The sequence below is a fragment of the Rhinolophus sinicus genome, linkage group LG07 (genome assembly GCF_036562045.2).
Source record: "Rhinolophus sinicus isolate RSC01 linkage group LG07, ASM3656204v1, whole genome shotgun sequence".
Classification (NCBI taxonomy): domain Eukaryota; kingdom Metazoa; phylum Chordata; class Mammalia; order Chiroptera; family Rhinolophidae; genus Rhinolophus; species Rhinolophus sinicus.
Genome location: NC_133757.1, coordinates 77,368,573 through 77,385,583, shown reverse-complemented (window position 1 = coordinate 77,385,583; position 17,011 = coordinate 77,368,573). Strand labels below are relative to the sequence as shown.

Genomic DNA, 17,011 nt, shown 5'->3' with positions numbered 1-17,011 from the left:
ACCACCACCTGCCTATTGTCCAGAATTTTAGTTCCAGCTTCTTATTAAAAACTTTTTTTTTTTTGTATTTGGTACCTATCTGAGTATTAGAGTAGATTTTTTTTTAATTTAGTTGCTTTAATTTTTTCCTATCTTATTATTTCTTTCTGCAATTGTTTTCTCCTTGGTAGAATATAGTTTCATTTAGAAAAGGTTTTGTGTATGGTCTGTATTCTCTGTCCTGAAATGTCTGCAAATGCCTTTATTGAGCCCATATCTCTTGAATGAAAGTTGGGCTATTAGGCATCTTTAGATTTAAATTCTTTTCCAACAGACTTTTAAAGATTTTGTTTCAATTGTTCCTGTATTTAATTTTGCAAATTAAAACATTGAAGTAGTGTATTTTCTTCATTTTAGGATAATCTAGCATATCTATTTGAAATCTTTAGATTTTTTCCCTTACCTTTAGTGTTTTGAAGTTTCATGTGGACCCTATTGTTATTCTTTTGCTTTAATCCTTTTCATTATACATTGGGCTCTTTCAAATGGAGAACTAGCCCTCCGCTTTTCCCCTTCTCCTGGCTTTGGAAAATTCTCAGGCATTATTCCTTTAAATATAGATTAATTTACATTCTCACTTAGATTGTCTTTTTTTCCCCCTCTTCTGGAATTACTAAGAGATAGATTTTGGAAACGTCTGAGTCTGCATTCCCCATTTTCTTCTATAGTTACTTACTGAATTTTTATTAAAAACAATTATATTTGTTATTTTTAATCACTTTTATTACTGTTAGGTTTTAGTTGCATTACCTTTTATGCTTATTTCATGTAAACAACATTTCCCATCTTTCTCTGATATTAAGTAATTTATTTTAATAAAGTAATATTGATTTATTTATTAATTCATCTTATTGTGTCTAAGTTTGTTAATGTGTAAAATTTGTTGATTGCTTTTGATAGTGTTGGTCTTTCTCAGGTGTTTGGCCTCCCAGCTGGTACTGGCTTTGAGGTATGGTCATGAGAGCTGAGGCTCTTTTTCAGCACTGATGCAGGTACTGAGTACATGCGTAGCTGTGGGGAGTGAGGTGCCCTCAGGAAGAGGCTATGCCGCGAGGAAGCCTTCCAGTACTTTCTGGGCTGAAGATTATTGCTGGTGCCTATTCTCTTACCTTCCCTTGTGATTACCTCTAGTGATTTTGTTTTTCTTTTCTTTTTTCTTTTTTCTTTTTTTATTTGAGGCTATATACAGTTAACTACAAAAAAAAAAAAAAAAATCAGTTCTCTTTTCTAAAAGTTTGCTGCAGAACGGGCAGAATCCAGCATGTGCTCAGTGTTCTTGTGAACTGAAGATTTAGATATATTCATAGTAACACGGACCTAAATTATGCATTGTTAATATAGTAAACACTTTTTTTTTATTGTATTGCTTAAGTTATAGAAGCTAATCATCTCTTTTAGGATTTTTTTTTTTTTTTGCATCCATATATAGGCAGGTTTAAAAAAGTTCAAATCCATTTGAGGTTTATTCATTATATTATCTCTAGAATCATTTGAGTATTTCTGTCCCCAACCATTTATTTTGTGAAAAAATTGAGTTTTTTAAAACAATCAAAATCATTAAAAAATCCACTGCTGCTTTGTGCCTTTTTTGGATAAAATAATTTAATTATTTTTTATATTTCTTCCTTAGCCTTACTAAAATTGAGTTATCAATTTATTATTTTGTCAGTTTTGAAATGTATCTTTTCTTTCTAGATTGATTTCCATTTCATTAAGATTTTATTTATTATCATGCAGCTGTGGTGTGTTGTGTTGTTTTCTGTGTGGAGAATTCTGCTGGAAGAGTTAGTAAGGCAATACAGAAGTATTTCCATTTAAGCCAAATCCTGGTTTTTTCAAAATTACTGTGAATTATAAAGAAGGCAACAATAAACAAATTTTGTTCTATCAATACTACATGAAGTAATTTGCCTTTACTATCGTCCTGATTCATAGAGTGAAAAACCACATCCTTTTATACACTATGTAAAACATCCGTTTAAAGATCAGAAAAGATTCTTGTTTCCTTGTGAATTTCCCTTTGGCTTGAGGATAAAATTTGGCATATATGGGATTGTACTGGATTTGACTAGGAGAAGGGCCAAATAAGAAACGCTGCCAGGGCAAACATTATATTTCATTACACATAAGCATCCTCAAATGTTCTCAGTCTCATGGCTTACACTGTGTCTTTTCTCTATTGATCATCACATAAAATGGAAGTAAAACATTGTAGTTTTTGGTAAATATCATTCTATGTTCTATGTTTGAAATGGTGTTATACCTTAGAACTATGGAAAGAATGGCATTCTATGCAATGTTAAGCAAAGAGCAAATTCAAACAGATTTTGCTAGGGAGATACTTGTACATTTTACTAATGAATAACTCAGAGAAAAGAACATAAGTCTTATATTAAATATTTAATTTTATATAATGACTAGCACATTGTTGACCATTTATTTTAAATCATTATGTTAGTAATAATTGTTCATGGTAATGTATTTCTTGATCTTTGTTGTGGGTCTATTAAATGCTAGTAAGAAATGACATCATTCAGTCTTTCCAATCCTCCCTTCCCCAATTAATATATCTATCTATCTATATATATCTATATATATCTATATCTATCTATCTATATATATATCTATATATCTATATATCTATCTATCTATCTCAGATAGGGAATAATAAATTAGCTCAATTAGTACACATTCAGATACCACTGGTTGATGGATTTGAAAGCCTTCATTGATTCTTTTTCCTTTTCATTTCTTCCTTTTTCTTGTTCTAGGCAATGTTGTTAAAATACTTAACATTCCTATTTCTCTTGATTCTAGTAATTAAAAATATTTAAATTGCTTTAGTTGTAACATAATGCTATTGGTTATCAAGTAATTAAAAAAGCAAACTCCAGTTTACCCTGTTTTATAAGACTTATGATTAACTATTGAATTATTTATCAACATTGTTGACCCTTGGATGAGAAATAAGTTCTCAAAATATAATTGAAATAAATATAATTTATTAATATAATGCATGTGATATTAGCTTTATTAATTAAGAAATCTTGAAGTGGAAAATTGAGTTACCATTTTTCCTCCAGATTAATTTCCTAGTTTCTACAGTGAAATCAAAATAATATGGAAACTATTTGGCCTGTGCAATTTCAGGGTTTATCTTTCATATTTTCCACATTCAGTGCATCTTCTATCTTGGCTTTGTGAGGGAAAAATTCTAAAATCTGATAACACATGAAGATCTGTAAGATATAATGGTTCATTTGAATATCTACTCTTAAAATATTTGCATTCTGTTTTCCTTGACTTTCTCTCCCCTTATTGTTTTAATGCTATGTTCTCTCCTCCATTAATGTTCTGTGGTTTAATGTCATTTACTATGCATATGACTCATCCAAAATTTGTGTTGGATTTACTGCTCTCTCTCTCTGGAGCTCCAAACTTACTACACAGGACTATCACCTGCATTTTACGCTTTTCCCTCTACCTTAGCATGACGCAAGTGGTCCAGGATTGTCTTTCCTGGATATGTCACTCACTGATTGTGTGATCTTGGGAAGATTGCTTTAATGGCCTCAATTTCACAAACTATCATTAGTTTAAATAACACAAGCAATATGCTTAGAATTCTGTCTGCAGGCGCTCAGTAATTGCTCTTTTGGCCAACTCTTCACTCGCTGACCTTTTGTCTCCAGTCTTCCATTTCTGTCAGTGGGATCTCTATCCAGTCACCGTATCACCATCTTGAGTTTGCTCTTTTCCTTGCCTCTCATACCATATCTGTGAACTCTCATCAATTATTTTTTCTTTGATCCCAAGTGACTATACTCTAGGTTATGATATAATTGCCTGGGTCACTTTATAGATGGCTTTTACTCTTCCTGACACCTGGCTCTTCCTTCCTTATTTAGTTCTCATGCATTGTTAAGAAAAAACTTCCTGGAATATAGTTTTTATAGTTTTTACCCTATTTATAAATTTTCAAGGGATTCCCCAATATGTACAAAACAAAATCCAACTTACATTGTTTTAGATTCAGGACCCTTAGTAATGAGTTGTCTAGTCATTATCCTCTTTATCTTTTCTATTCTATCTGCAAACCTCCCTCCTGTCTCACTAAGCTGCTTTGATTGCAGATAAACACCATGTTTTCCTTTCTCAGTCTTTGTTAATTTTCTGTCCTGCCTCAGTGCCTCAGAACGTTCTTCTCCTCTGCCCATACAACCAAAATCAAACCCATGTTTTAAAGATACAGCTCAGAGCTTTCCCTCTTCCCAGTGATTTCAAGCAATCCAGTCGTTTCCTAATCTAAATTCACTTCATTTGTATGTTTCACTGCTCTCTGCTTTATATTAGTTACACGTCCCCTTTGCCCATTTTGTCTTTTTAAGTTTCTTGATGGCAGACTCCATATCTTCTTCATCTTGGTATTCACTCAAGGGTTGTAAAGAAAACTTTTCACATAAACTTTTCATAATTATTTGTTCATAATTACTTTTCATATATTATTTGTTGAATAAATATATGAATAACTATTGATTTAGTTATGGCTCATGTAATTCCTGAAAGGATTTGAAAAAACTATGAGGATGGAATTAATGAATATAGCTATAAAATAGGTGCAGTCCTTGCTATAGTAGATTTTCTATAATGTGAGAATTGTCTCAACATTTGCTCTTTGTTGCTTAAAATACTTTGAGACTCTGAATGAATTTATTCTTACTATAGTTTTGAGTTTACATTGAAAATTACTGAGCCAGTTGCATCTTAAAATCTTTAGATTCAAATCAAAGATGTGAGAAACATTCCTTTTTTCTTTTGCAAAATATTTTTTAAAATGAGATATTTATTAAGCAACCTACGTACAGTGGTGTTTCTCATTCAATAAAACATATCATGGGAGACGAAATGTTTTAAGTGATGATAATTTCTAATTCACAGACAGTATTTATTTCTGAATAAATATCTGTGGAACTGGGATTTTCCCAATTTTAGTGCTATGTATATTCAGTGGCATTTTAGCAGTAGTTTAAATCTTAACTTTACTGAAAGATTCTTTACATTTTCAACTAAAGTAGATTCTGTAATTTTTTTTAAAGAGACAACTATTCAGAATGAACTATTCTCAAGATGTTTTAATGAAATAAAGAAAAGTTTATGATAGCCAATATACTTAGCATTTGTTGTCTAACAGATGAACTTATGAATTTTCTAGAATGTTTTTTGAAACATGCTTTTCTGTGATTCATTTAGTCAAAACATATTTTGCCCTTTAAAAAGGAACATCTCTGTCAATGCTCCAAATACAGTCTATAATGTAAGCTTCTAATTAGGAGCTTTACCACACAAAACTTACATTAGGATTTTGGCATAACATAAATATTGTACATTCCTCATTTTTCAGTTTCCAAGATATACAGTTAGCCATTTTTTGGTGTGTGGAATTCTTAAAAGTGATTGGTAGTTTCTCTTTAATTTATTTTGAAATAATTATTGACTGTCCAAATTTTAATTACAACTTGGCTTTCTTATTAATAATAATGTAGTAGGCCCTCTATATCTGCTGGTTTTACATCTGCAGAATCAACCTTGGATCAAAAATATTTTTTAATAAGTTACGTTGTTGCTGACGTGTACTATGAGGTTAGGCCTACATTGGTTGCATCTGTACTGAACATGCACAGACGTTTTTTCTTGTCATTATTCCCTAAACAATATAGTATCACAAATATTTACATTACATTACATTGTTATAGGAATTATAAGTAATCTAGAGATGATTTAAACCATATGGGGGGATGTGTATAGATTACTGTACATGCAAATACTACTCCATTTTACATAAGGGGCTTGAACACCCCTGGATTTTTGGTATCCTTGGAGGGTCCTTGAACCAATCCTGCATGGATACTGACAGACAACTATATACTTTTTTCTACCATGATGAAAGTTTACATAGTAAACTTTTTATGTTTCAAAGGCTAAGGATACAGGAAAAGCTTGAAAGCTCTCATGCTGTATTTTAGTCTCAGTGTTTTCACGTACGCAATTACGAGGTCGGACAATTAAGTTTGCGAACCCATCCTAGAAAAATTGCTACATACCTCATTGCTGAATATCACTACGGTTACCTTCAAAGTACTCCCCTTGGGAAGCTATGCACCGATGCCAGCACCTAGTCCACCCTTCAAAGCAATTTTGGAACTCTTTTTCTGGAATGGCCATCAGAGCTGTCGTTGTATTATTACCCTTGAAGTCCAGAATGTCATCAAAATGTGTTCCTTTCAATATTTCCTTTATCTTTGGGTAAAGAAAGAAGTCATTGGGCCAGATCAGGTGAGTAGGGAGGGTGTTTCAATACAGTTATTTGTTTACTGGCTAAAAACTCCCTCACAGACAGTGCTCTGTGAGCTGGTGCATTGTTGTGATGTAAGAGCCATGAATTGTTAGTGAAAAGTTCAGGTCGTCTAACTTTTTCATGCAGCCTTTTCAGCACTTTCAAATAGTAAACTTGGTGTGTTTTTGTCCAGAAAGGGTGTTTGTTCAGTTGGTACAAATTCATAATGAATAATACCTTTGATATAAAAAAAGTTAACAATATCGTTGCCACAAGTTCTCGAACTTGATTGTCAGACTTGGTATTTATTCACACATTTGTATATTCAACAAGTATTTATTTAGTGCCATTTTATGCTCTAAAGAGGGAGTAGAGCTACCAGATCTAGCCTTTCGATTGTGGCATGATCCATTGCCATGAGATTGTTAATTCTCTCTGTGCCTCGTATCTCTCCTATGTTAAATGAAAGAAATATTCTGGATCTTACCAACCCCCAAAATATGGTGGGATAAAATAAGATCATATAATTGAAAGCTTTTTTTTAAAGTTTCTGTGAAGAATGATGCCATAAAATTCTAAGGTACCATTATATAATACTGATGCATTTTATGAATCTATCGTCTTTCGTGCTAAGTAAGACCCTTAAAATTCTGACATTAGCTTGTGCTCCTCTAGCGCTTATACATTGTTCCAGAGTCATATAAAATATGAAAGTATAACATCATAGTCATGGGATACAGATGATGAGTCCTGACATGTAACACGTATGTACTTGAAACAAACAGAAATGCTTTGTGATTATAGTTTGTGGCTTCATTGTTGTTAATGTCGTTATTAGCAAGTTGGGAATAATGAGGAAGGAGAAAGTGTGCAACTTCAGTTGAAAGGGTAAATTCTGTTTGGAACTATTAAGGTTAGGGTCCGTTTGTTCTTTCACTAATCTCATAAGGTAATTTCTGAACAAAATGCCAGCAACTCTTGGTAAGTAGTTTTGCCTTTGAAAAATAGGAAGCATCTCGTTAGGGCATCAGGTTTGGCTTACTCACATATTCCAGTGAATTTATTATGAAATTAAAATTTTCCTAGTCCTTCTGGGGAAAGGGAAAAAATCCTCTCCTTCCCCTCTTCGTTCTTATGGCTGGTCAAATAATTAAAACGACATAAGGCAGATGAAGAGGAGAAAATAGAGTTTAATACCTACACCTGGGGAATTCACATAAGCATGAACATTCCAAAGATAGTAACACACTGAGGTATACGTGTCGTTCTGGAGTAAGGAGAAGGAGGGAGGGGTCTGGGACTTCAATGGGAAATAAGGCAAGTTACAGGGAGATGGGTGACAGAGAGGACTTGGATCAAACAGGCCTTGAGAGGTTCTTTCCTGTCTATCACATCTAGATCATGTTAATATATATGGTTATCTCTGGTGACAGTTTTTCCCAGAATAGGCCTTCTATCTTAAGTTCTTTTAGGCATTTTGGGGGAAGGTCAGAGGTTCTTCCTGAGTCTTTTGTTTCTTAAAAAATTAAATATTTCCATGCCAGAGAGACATGTTTTAGTGTGGTGAATTTTGCTGCCCTATGTCATTGTATATAAAAGAATATAGTATATTGTGATCTTTACTGTTTTTAGTCTTCCTGATTGCAGGAAGAAATAAATACAAAGGAATAAGTAATGATTGCTTTAAAAATGAGACATTCTCCTGACTAATGTTTTTTACTTTTTTGACAAATGTTTTTTCTGAACTTACGTGGCCAGTGGTAAACATTGGACAATTCGTCATCCCCAGAAAATGATGCAAAATATATTATTGAACTTCTTAATAATCATTATTCTTTCATTCTTGTTCTGTTTATTTTCCCGTTGACATATACAATAATTATTTTTCATATGGAAATGTAGGTTGAGTTTCAGAAGCTGCTTGAGATTTTGTTTGACCCTTTGATAACTGAGAACTGAGAGGCACAAAAATTATTTTCCAAGGGAAGCATTATAATCATTTTTATACCAAGAAGCACTGTCACCGTCATTATTGTAATCATCATGCAGCCATTACTATGCAGACATATAAAAAGCTTTAATGATGGAGCATTTGCTCTCACAATATACCTTGGGATTGGTGCATATATTTTGCCTTTTTTTTTTTTTTTTTCAAATTAAATGCAGCTGCTGAAGCTCCAAGATGGTGAGAGACTTGCTGAAGATCACACACACACACACACACACACACACACACACACACACACATTAATAACAGAGTTAGAGTAAGAACTCATGAAGTTACATTACTAGGTCAAGTATATTGGCCACTAAATAACCTTACTATTCTACTGATGTTTAACGGAAAAATTGTATGCTGCATTGTGATATATGGGGCAGTACGGCAGCCATAGTATAGGTCAATTGTTAATTTTCTCTAAGCCCTAGTCTTTTTGTAGCTGTAAGCAAATCACTTTAATTTCTTGATCTTTAAGAATGTGGCATTGTTTGCCAGTGACTTCCCTGTTTACTAAATGTGGTGTGTTATGGATGATAGAGCTGAATTGTATTTTCCAGTGTGGCTTCAGTAACCTCTCACATTACACATGCTTTTGAGCAATGTGACTTTGCCATTCCCCTATCAAGGCTGAGTGTCTAATTCCTTTCCCTTGAAACCTGGGCTGGTCTTTGTGACTCACTTGTAACCAGTAGACTATGCCAAAAGTGATGCAGCATGAATTCCCAGACTAGGTCAGCAGAAGCTCTACAGCTTCTGCCTTGGTCTCCTGGAGCAATTATTCTTCCTCTCAGATTCTCCCTGTGGGAAGTCTGGCTCATCCTGAGATTCCCAAGTCACCCTGAAAGGCCACATGTAGCATTGACAGCCCTGGCTGAGCTAAGCCTTTAAATCATCTCAGTTCTAATGCCAGACTTTATGAGAGAAGAAACCTGCAGATAATTCTAGACCTCAGTTCTTTGAGTCGCCTTCATTCCTTCAAATTTTGCCAGCTGAGGCCTCAGATGCTTCAGACTAGATGCAAGCCATCTATACTGCATACTGTCTCAATTTCTGACCTATTAAAAAAAAAAAGTTGTTAGTGCTTAGTGCTATTTGTTATGCAGCAATAGGGAATTTGAACAGATGGTAAAAATAAACTCTCTGGATAAAATAAAACTTGTTTTAATATCTATCTCAATGTCTCTGCTGGAGCAGAGAAGCTTTGATAGTGCAATTGTATTAATATCTATATGAATTAATTAATATCTGTATTACTACCATCATCCCTGTTGAGATTCTTATGCACAGATTGTCAGCAGCCTGACCAGTCACACACCCTTTCCACTGATATTAGCTGTAGCCCCAACCCCCCACCCAAATTCTGCCCACTGGAATCAACAAAACTAGACTGAGTACTGGTCCTAAAGTACCTACAGCAGTGGATAGGCAGTGGTCTTTGGATTTGGGACATGCCCACAGTGATTAAAGAGCCTTATAGAAAAATCAGAGTTTGGTGTAGTTCTGTTGCAGAGACAAAGCATCTTGGTAAACAGTGACTTGGGTGAGGGAGAGGAAGTCCCTGACACTTACCTACCGAATCCCTTAGGGAGCTATGTATATCTAGCTGTTTCCTTTACTACCCCTACTGCAAGGATTAATACAAATAATAGTAAAAGAGTTAAAATGCACCTCTGAAGAGGAAATAGCAAGATACTGACCAATACATATGCCATAATTCCATTTTTGTAAAAAAAAAATGTGTGTGCCCATACACACACACGAGATCTATGAAAGAGTAAAAACCAGTCTTTAAGGGAATATACCACATTGTTGAGAATGGGTCATTATCTCTATGGATAGAATTAGAACACAGGAGAGGGCAGGTTAGGAAATGAGAATTAATTCTCCCTCCCCCTCCCCCTCCCCCTCCCCCTCCCCCCTCCCCTCCTCCTCCCTCCTCCCTCCCTCCCCTCCCTCCTCCCTCCTCCCTCCCTCTCCCCCTCCCCTCCTCCCTCCCTCTCTCTCTCTCTCTCTCTCTCTCCCTCCCTCCCTCCCTCCCTCCCTCCCTCCCTCCCTCTCCCTCTCTCCTTTTTGCCTTCTCTCTTCCACCCTCCTGCCTTTCCCCCTTTTTTCTGATTATCATGGAACAAAATCATTGCAACATATCTTGTAGATCTCTCTTGTTAAAAACTTGGTCTCCCAAAAGGCATGCATGTTCCACATTTTATTAGACACCCCACACATATCACTGCAGATACTCTCAGTCTCTTTTTGTTTCAAACATTACTGAGTTATCCAGCTCTGCACAGACTCCAGTCGACTTCACTCAGGTGCAACCTGACAACTCCTCACCTTACGCTCCAGTTACAGAACTCTTTTCTCCTGCCAAAGGGCTTCTTTGTGGACTTCAAAGTGTGGGATACTTAACACCTCAAACAAGCAAAACTCAGAAGTGTGAGGGATTTAACAATCAGTCTATCGCAGGAGCTTTTACTAGTGGAAAAGGGAGACAGTAGATAACAATTTCCCTGTTTTCCGCTCTAGATGGAATGTCCTAAGGTGAAGTTCATGTGGCTACTCAGAAGACAATCCTGTGAGATTGTAGTAACATTAGTCATGACCGATTTGGTAAAACATCTCACCTTATCCCTTCCTCCTGCCCTATTTCACTCCCCTTGTCTGGCACTCCTGTTGCCTGAGATTGCATTTCTTTATAAAGTCATAGCACATCAGTCTATGCTTCAGGCTCTGCAGTCTGCTGAACCCAGTATAAGAACATAGAGAAGAGGAATTTCTTAATTTCAGGTTTCCTGTCCAAACCTGTAACACATAACATCTTGACAAACTGTTGTCCAAAATAAATAAATAAATAAATAAATAAATAAATAAATAAATATCAAGATTGTGGCCACATGTTAATCAATCTGAGATTTAAACTCAGGGCATCAATGTGTGCTTCGTGACTACTGGGCCAAAATATCAAATACATACTTTTGTACAACAAAAGATGCAAAAGGTAAAAATTTATATTATAATGGAAGCCATTTCTTGGTAAAGTGATTTGTGGGACCTAAGATAAGAATGGCTAAGGAGCACTTATTTCGTAAGGAATTAGGGGCCGGCTGAGGAAGAAGAGATGGTTCTTATTAAAAATGAGCAGTGGGAGGGCAGGGTCTTAAGATGGCTGTGAGGCAGTTAGTTGGCCCCTGACTCAAAAATGTGGAGTAGGCTGCTACCTCCTGGCTTAAGTGAAAGTGACACTGGGTTGAATTCTGAAGATGAAGCCACATTAGAGAACTCTGGACTTAGCTTCCAGGAAGATAAAGAAGATCGGAGCGTTTGAAAAACAGAGATTTTAGATTTCCCTACAGATGGATCAAAGACTGAAGCAGAGGCAAATGTAAATGCATTATGAAGAGGGGCCTTCTGGAATTCACTTAAATATGTGGAATATGTTTCAGTAATTCCATCAGAAACCTTCTGAACAGAAAACTTCAAGATTCAGAAGGAAAAAATAAAAGCAAAACTCCAGAATAGGTAAATAGAAGAATGAAGAAGGATTGCATAGTGAACAGTCCTCAAATGAAATCAAGTGGTAGGAGCTTACTCAGTACTTTGTGGAGTCAATGATAGGTTTGAACCCACTGTTAACAAGAAAAAAAGAAAAAAAGAAAAAAAAAAGACAAGTTGGGCCTTGAAAAGAGCATAGACCAGGCTGTGGAAGAGTGGAATACTGGGAAGGCTGAGGAACTCAGAAACCAGCTAGCTGTTCGAGAGCTTGGTGTGAAAATTGCTGAAGCATTTGCCTGCCACAAGTGTGTAAACGCCAAAAAGGATGCTGAAAATTCAAAGGTTGCTCAAACAAAGAACACTGTTTTATGGGGGTTTGAAGCAAAGAGAGGAAACAAGAGCAACATGGGATATATGTAACTTGCCAGAGTTCTTCAAGACATTTGAGTCTTTACTTGAATTTTCACTTGAGTCTTCAATTGCTCAATTTACTGAAAATATTTTCCTGCTTATGTTAAATATGTTAGGAAATTAACAGAAGTAGAAAACATGAGCATAAATTTGGAAGTTGATTATCAAATCTTTTCTGGGTTTTTCTAAAGAGTTTATCCTATTGAAGTGAATGGAATGGAGCATTCTGTTATTTGTGCAAGAAATCTGAGCATACATACTTGTATGGAGAAAAAATACAATTTTATTTATTTTTATAGACCTACAGTATAAAATCAATTTTACTTTCCATCTAGTTTGTATAGCACAGCCAATGAACTCCTTGTACTTTCTTGTTTGTACTCACTGTAACTGCACTTACTCTGACATTGTGTTTTTAAGATTGGCATTTGTTTATAACGGATTAGTCATAGGGGCATGAAAGTCTCAATTACTATTGTCTTTACAAATGACTTTATCTTAATGATATAAAAATAATTATTGCTTTATTAGAGGCAGTAGAATTGATACTTTACAGTCACATAATAAAAGCAATTGATTAATTTTTGTATACCTTCATATAAAATATTATAATTTTTAAAAAAAAGGATAGACTATAGTATTTGGAGGGTAATTTAAATTCAACTCTGCCTGGGAATGTTTTCCTAAATATTTCTCTTAGCCATGTCATTCTTTACATTATGAGATGATTCTTAGAAGATGGTAAAATTGTATTAGACAGTTATAACTCAAGACAGTATAACTTTGAACATTCTTTAGAAAATGAGCACTGAGAGTGATGGGAGAAACCCAAGAGGGACCAGTGATCTGGAAGCAGAGTTCAAATGATGTACACATGTAACGCAAGATGAAGAACGAAAAGTCTCCATTGGAATTGGTCCTGGAAACTTGTCCAAACACCCCGTACTCATTGTGGAAAGCCATCTCTAAAAGGTGGCTAAAGTTCTCTAAAAGTAAAACCAAATATAATAATAAAACACATTCAAGTTACCGCCACATGCTAACATTTAGTGGTCATATCTAATGAATTGTTTACTAATATTCTAGTAGAAAAATTTTGGAATTTGTGAGCTAATAATGAGCTAGAGGAACATCATTGAAGGAAAGGGGATAAAGCAATATGGCTGATTGGGGGTAGAGCTTGGGCAGGGATCCAAGTCTCCATGTTCTTATTTTGTATCTTCACTGAAGTCATAGAGTCCTTGAAATGACCAGGTCTGTGACTGTCACGAGGCTTAGTACCTAGAAAGTTCTCAGTGTGCATTTATTGAATTAATATCTGTGACCACATCATAAATGTTTACAGCAAAGCTGCTCTCTTCTTATATTTAAACATGTCCTTATCAATGCAAGATATAGAGGAAAGAAATGCCTTTTGTAAGATAGTAATAGTATTCAATACTGTTGTAAGATAATAACAGTATTCAATAACAGTATTCAATGCTGTCAGAAAGGTTTTCATCAATATGAAATCAATATTAAGTTCTATGAAATTGCTAAGGCGGTCAAAGTAATGGGAAAAAAGGAAAGAACACGACACATACACACCTTTTAAAAATTCTGTGAGGATTCAAGATTTCAAGAGATTGTCTATTTCAGCATCAGGGCTTACTTAAGATTCCGTAGGTTTATTACTGTTGATGGGATCATGATTGAGACGGGCTACCAAAGTCTCTAAGTACAGGGCATTTTCAAACTTTGTCAAAACACTTTCTTGTGCTCAAAGCATATTTGAATTACTGGTAATGTGCTGCTCTCTGACAAAGCAATCTAAACACTATAATCTAGTAGGAAAATTGGGGACGTCAAGGACTGCCTAACTATAGTTATGTCAAAGCACATGATAAAGACTGTCTCTAGGAATGCATCTTTTTTGACATACTACTGAAGGTTTGAAAAAGTTTCTCAAATACTGAAGTCTCGAAATAAAAAAAATGGACTATTGGCAAATTGTGAAATAATGTTTTTTAAAATGACAGTAAGGCCTCAAGTATCTGGCACACAGAAACACATCAATGAATAAGTAAAATTATGCCTTTATCCAAATGAAATGGATGCTCCAAAGTTCTTGCAGTAAAGCTTATGTACTTAAATTGTGACACAGCCACTTGGCCCCCTCATTCAGAAATCATTGACTTTTATTGATATACAACTTAACTACAAACTCAGGCTGCAAATTAAATAGGATGATAGGAAAGCTTTTAAAAAAAAAAAAAAGGTTTGACATTAATAGAAAATCCCTCACTTAACCAGAAATATAAATAGTAAGTATGACTAGCATTTGGTTAATGAAGGTTTTATTTTATATTTGTAAATACACATTATTTCATTAAAAACTTTGTTTCTTTTTATGGAAACTCTTCAGTAATTCAGATTCAGTTGTAATATTGTTAAATTTCAAAAGTATCTTTTTAAACCATATTTTGTTAAATCATAAAATGGGATAAATAGAACTTTTAAAACTTTTAAAAAAATGATATTTAACTTCATAGCTACCTTCTGAAGAAGAATTAAAGGTATAAATAATATAAATTTACTACATTAGCGATCAAAATGTAATGTCCTCAAGGGATGTCTTATGGAGGATTCAGTTCTTTCCTTGTAAAGTAATGTACATTGTACTTAGATGGTAGGGTTTAGCTAAGGTCCTCATTTGGAAACAAACCTTTAATATGCAAAATCTATAAAATGTCAATATGAATAAAGCTAACCAATTGTTAATTCAACTTTCTAATGTATTTACTATGGCTTTCCTCTGTTGGCTCTCTTTTTCTAGTCCAATATTTAGTAACTTGAGCTAGAGAGGAATGGGTTCCCAAGTTCCCGGGTTTTCTGAATTTGCTTTTTAATTCAACTCAGTTATTTACTCAATGGAAATTACTTTCAAGAAAAGACTGTGGAATCTCTAGTCTAAAAATTGAGAAACTACCAATGTTTACTTAGTTTTACATATACATATACAAGAGTGAGTTTCATAGAGCATTAGAAGTGGCAACATAGAACCGGCATGGTTGGCTGGGGTTGCATACCTGACCTTATTTGTAAAGATCAAGGAACAAGGAAGTAAGTGTAGAGCTCAGAGTTGGCTTGGCCTTGGGGCATTGGCTGACTGGATATACTGTGTTTCTTGGTCAAATGGAGCATTTACAGGATCACAGAAGTTCAGTTTGCAGACATGGCATGTTGGGCAGGAGAGGCTCCATCTTGAGCCTAGATATTTATTTCAAGGTAGTAAAACTGTTTGAATATTCCTGGTGTTGGAAATACCTGCTGATAGTGGGAAAGAAGAAAAAGAGACAGTTACAGCAGACAAACAGCAGCAACCCAGAGCAATGTCAAAGAAGCAAGAAAGGTAAGATGCATGGGGTGATCAAAAGTATCAAAGTGGCAGTAAGGCCTTCACGTTTAAATGAGATCTAAGCCAAAGCCATCAGATTTGTCAGGAAAGAGGTTTTGGTGTCAGTGAAGAATGTAACTTTAATTGGGTGTTGGATTCAGTAGCCTGATTTTTGAGGAATTAAGGACTAATAGGGACATGGAGTCAACGTCAGCAGGTATGTAATTTATTCAAAGATTTGTAAATAAAACAAAATGAATAATAAGTAACATGGCATGGTCTAGGAAAAAAGTTGTTCAAGATGGTAGAGAGTTGAGTCTATTTGAAAAAGGTGCTTGGATTTGGAATTTGAAGAACCGAATGAAAGATGTCAAGGCGGAACAGTTATATAATGCTGAAAGCTAAGGTGGATTTACGGGCATGTAGCTGACTGAGTTAAACAATGACCAGTGAGGTGGAGGAAGGCCCAAATAAGAGCATCCATTGTCAGGGATATAGCAAGTTAACCGAGATTGTAGGAGTCAAAGAAAAATGAATGTCTCTAAATTTCAAAGTCATCATTTAAAATGCGTTCCAGCTCAGTCCTCATTGTTCACAGACACTGTATTTGTGAATTTACCTACTCACTAGCATTTCTTGGTAACTCCAAAAGCAATAGTCTCAGCACTTTCCCTGTTGCCCACATGCACAAGGGAGCAAAACAGTTTGAGTCACTGATGGACACGTTCCCAGCTGGGGTCAAGCTCTCCCTTCTTGTTTCAGTCTCATGCCATGAGTTAGTCTCCTTTATGTCGTCCAGTGAGTGCCATGTTTCCCCCATTCTTTGCATTTTGTTGCTGATTTCAATGTTTAAATTGGCCTCACGCATAGTGCTGAAGAGCTAGTATTCCCAAATGCAGGAAAGCTGTGATGTGCCTTATAGAGAAAATATGTGTGTCAGATAAGCGTCATTCAGGCATGGGTTACAGTGCTATTGACTATGAGTTCAGTGGTAGTGAAGCAACAATGTATATTAAATAAGGTGTCTTTCAACAGAAACAGACATAAAATAAAGTTATGTATTGATGAGTTAATGGAAATGTGACCAGATACTCGCGCAGGGACCTAATCTGGTATTTCCCTTAGAAACAATGATTCAGTATTTGCTAATTCACTGTTCACAGTGAGTATTTAGAACATAACTACTGTGAATTATGAGAATTGACTGTATTTGTAAATAGTCTGTATTTAAATAGATTATTGAAATGGCATATTGACACATCTTTAAAATATTTCTCAGTTCTGTGTTTTATTCTGCCATAATACATACTTTTTATGGCCTGAAGTATGGTGATTGATAAAACATTTTTCTTAACATGTTGCG

The 17,011-nt window shown here is 35.1% G+C and overlaps 1 protein-coding gene and 1 pseudogene across 11 annotated transcripts in view; both read left to right on the top strand.

Moving 5' to 3' along the window:
- The window catches only part of MARCHF1 (membrane associated ring-CH-type finger 1), a 633,309-nt gene that overhangs the window by 87,806 nt on the left and 528,492 nt on the right, over positions 1 to 17,011 (top strand). The gene's annotated exons all lie outside the window — the stretch shown is intronic.
- On the top strand, positions 11,569 to 12,281 carry LOC109450090 (protein FAM204A; annotated as a pseudogene).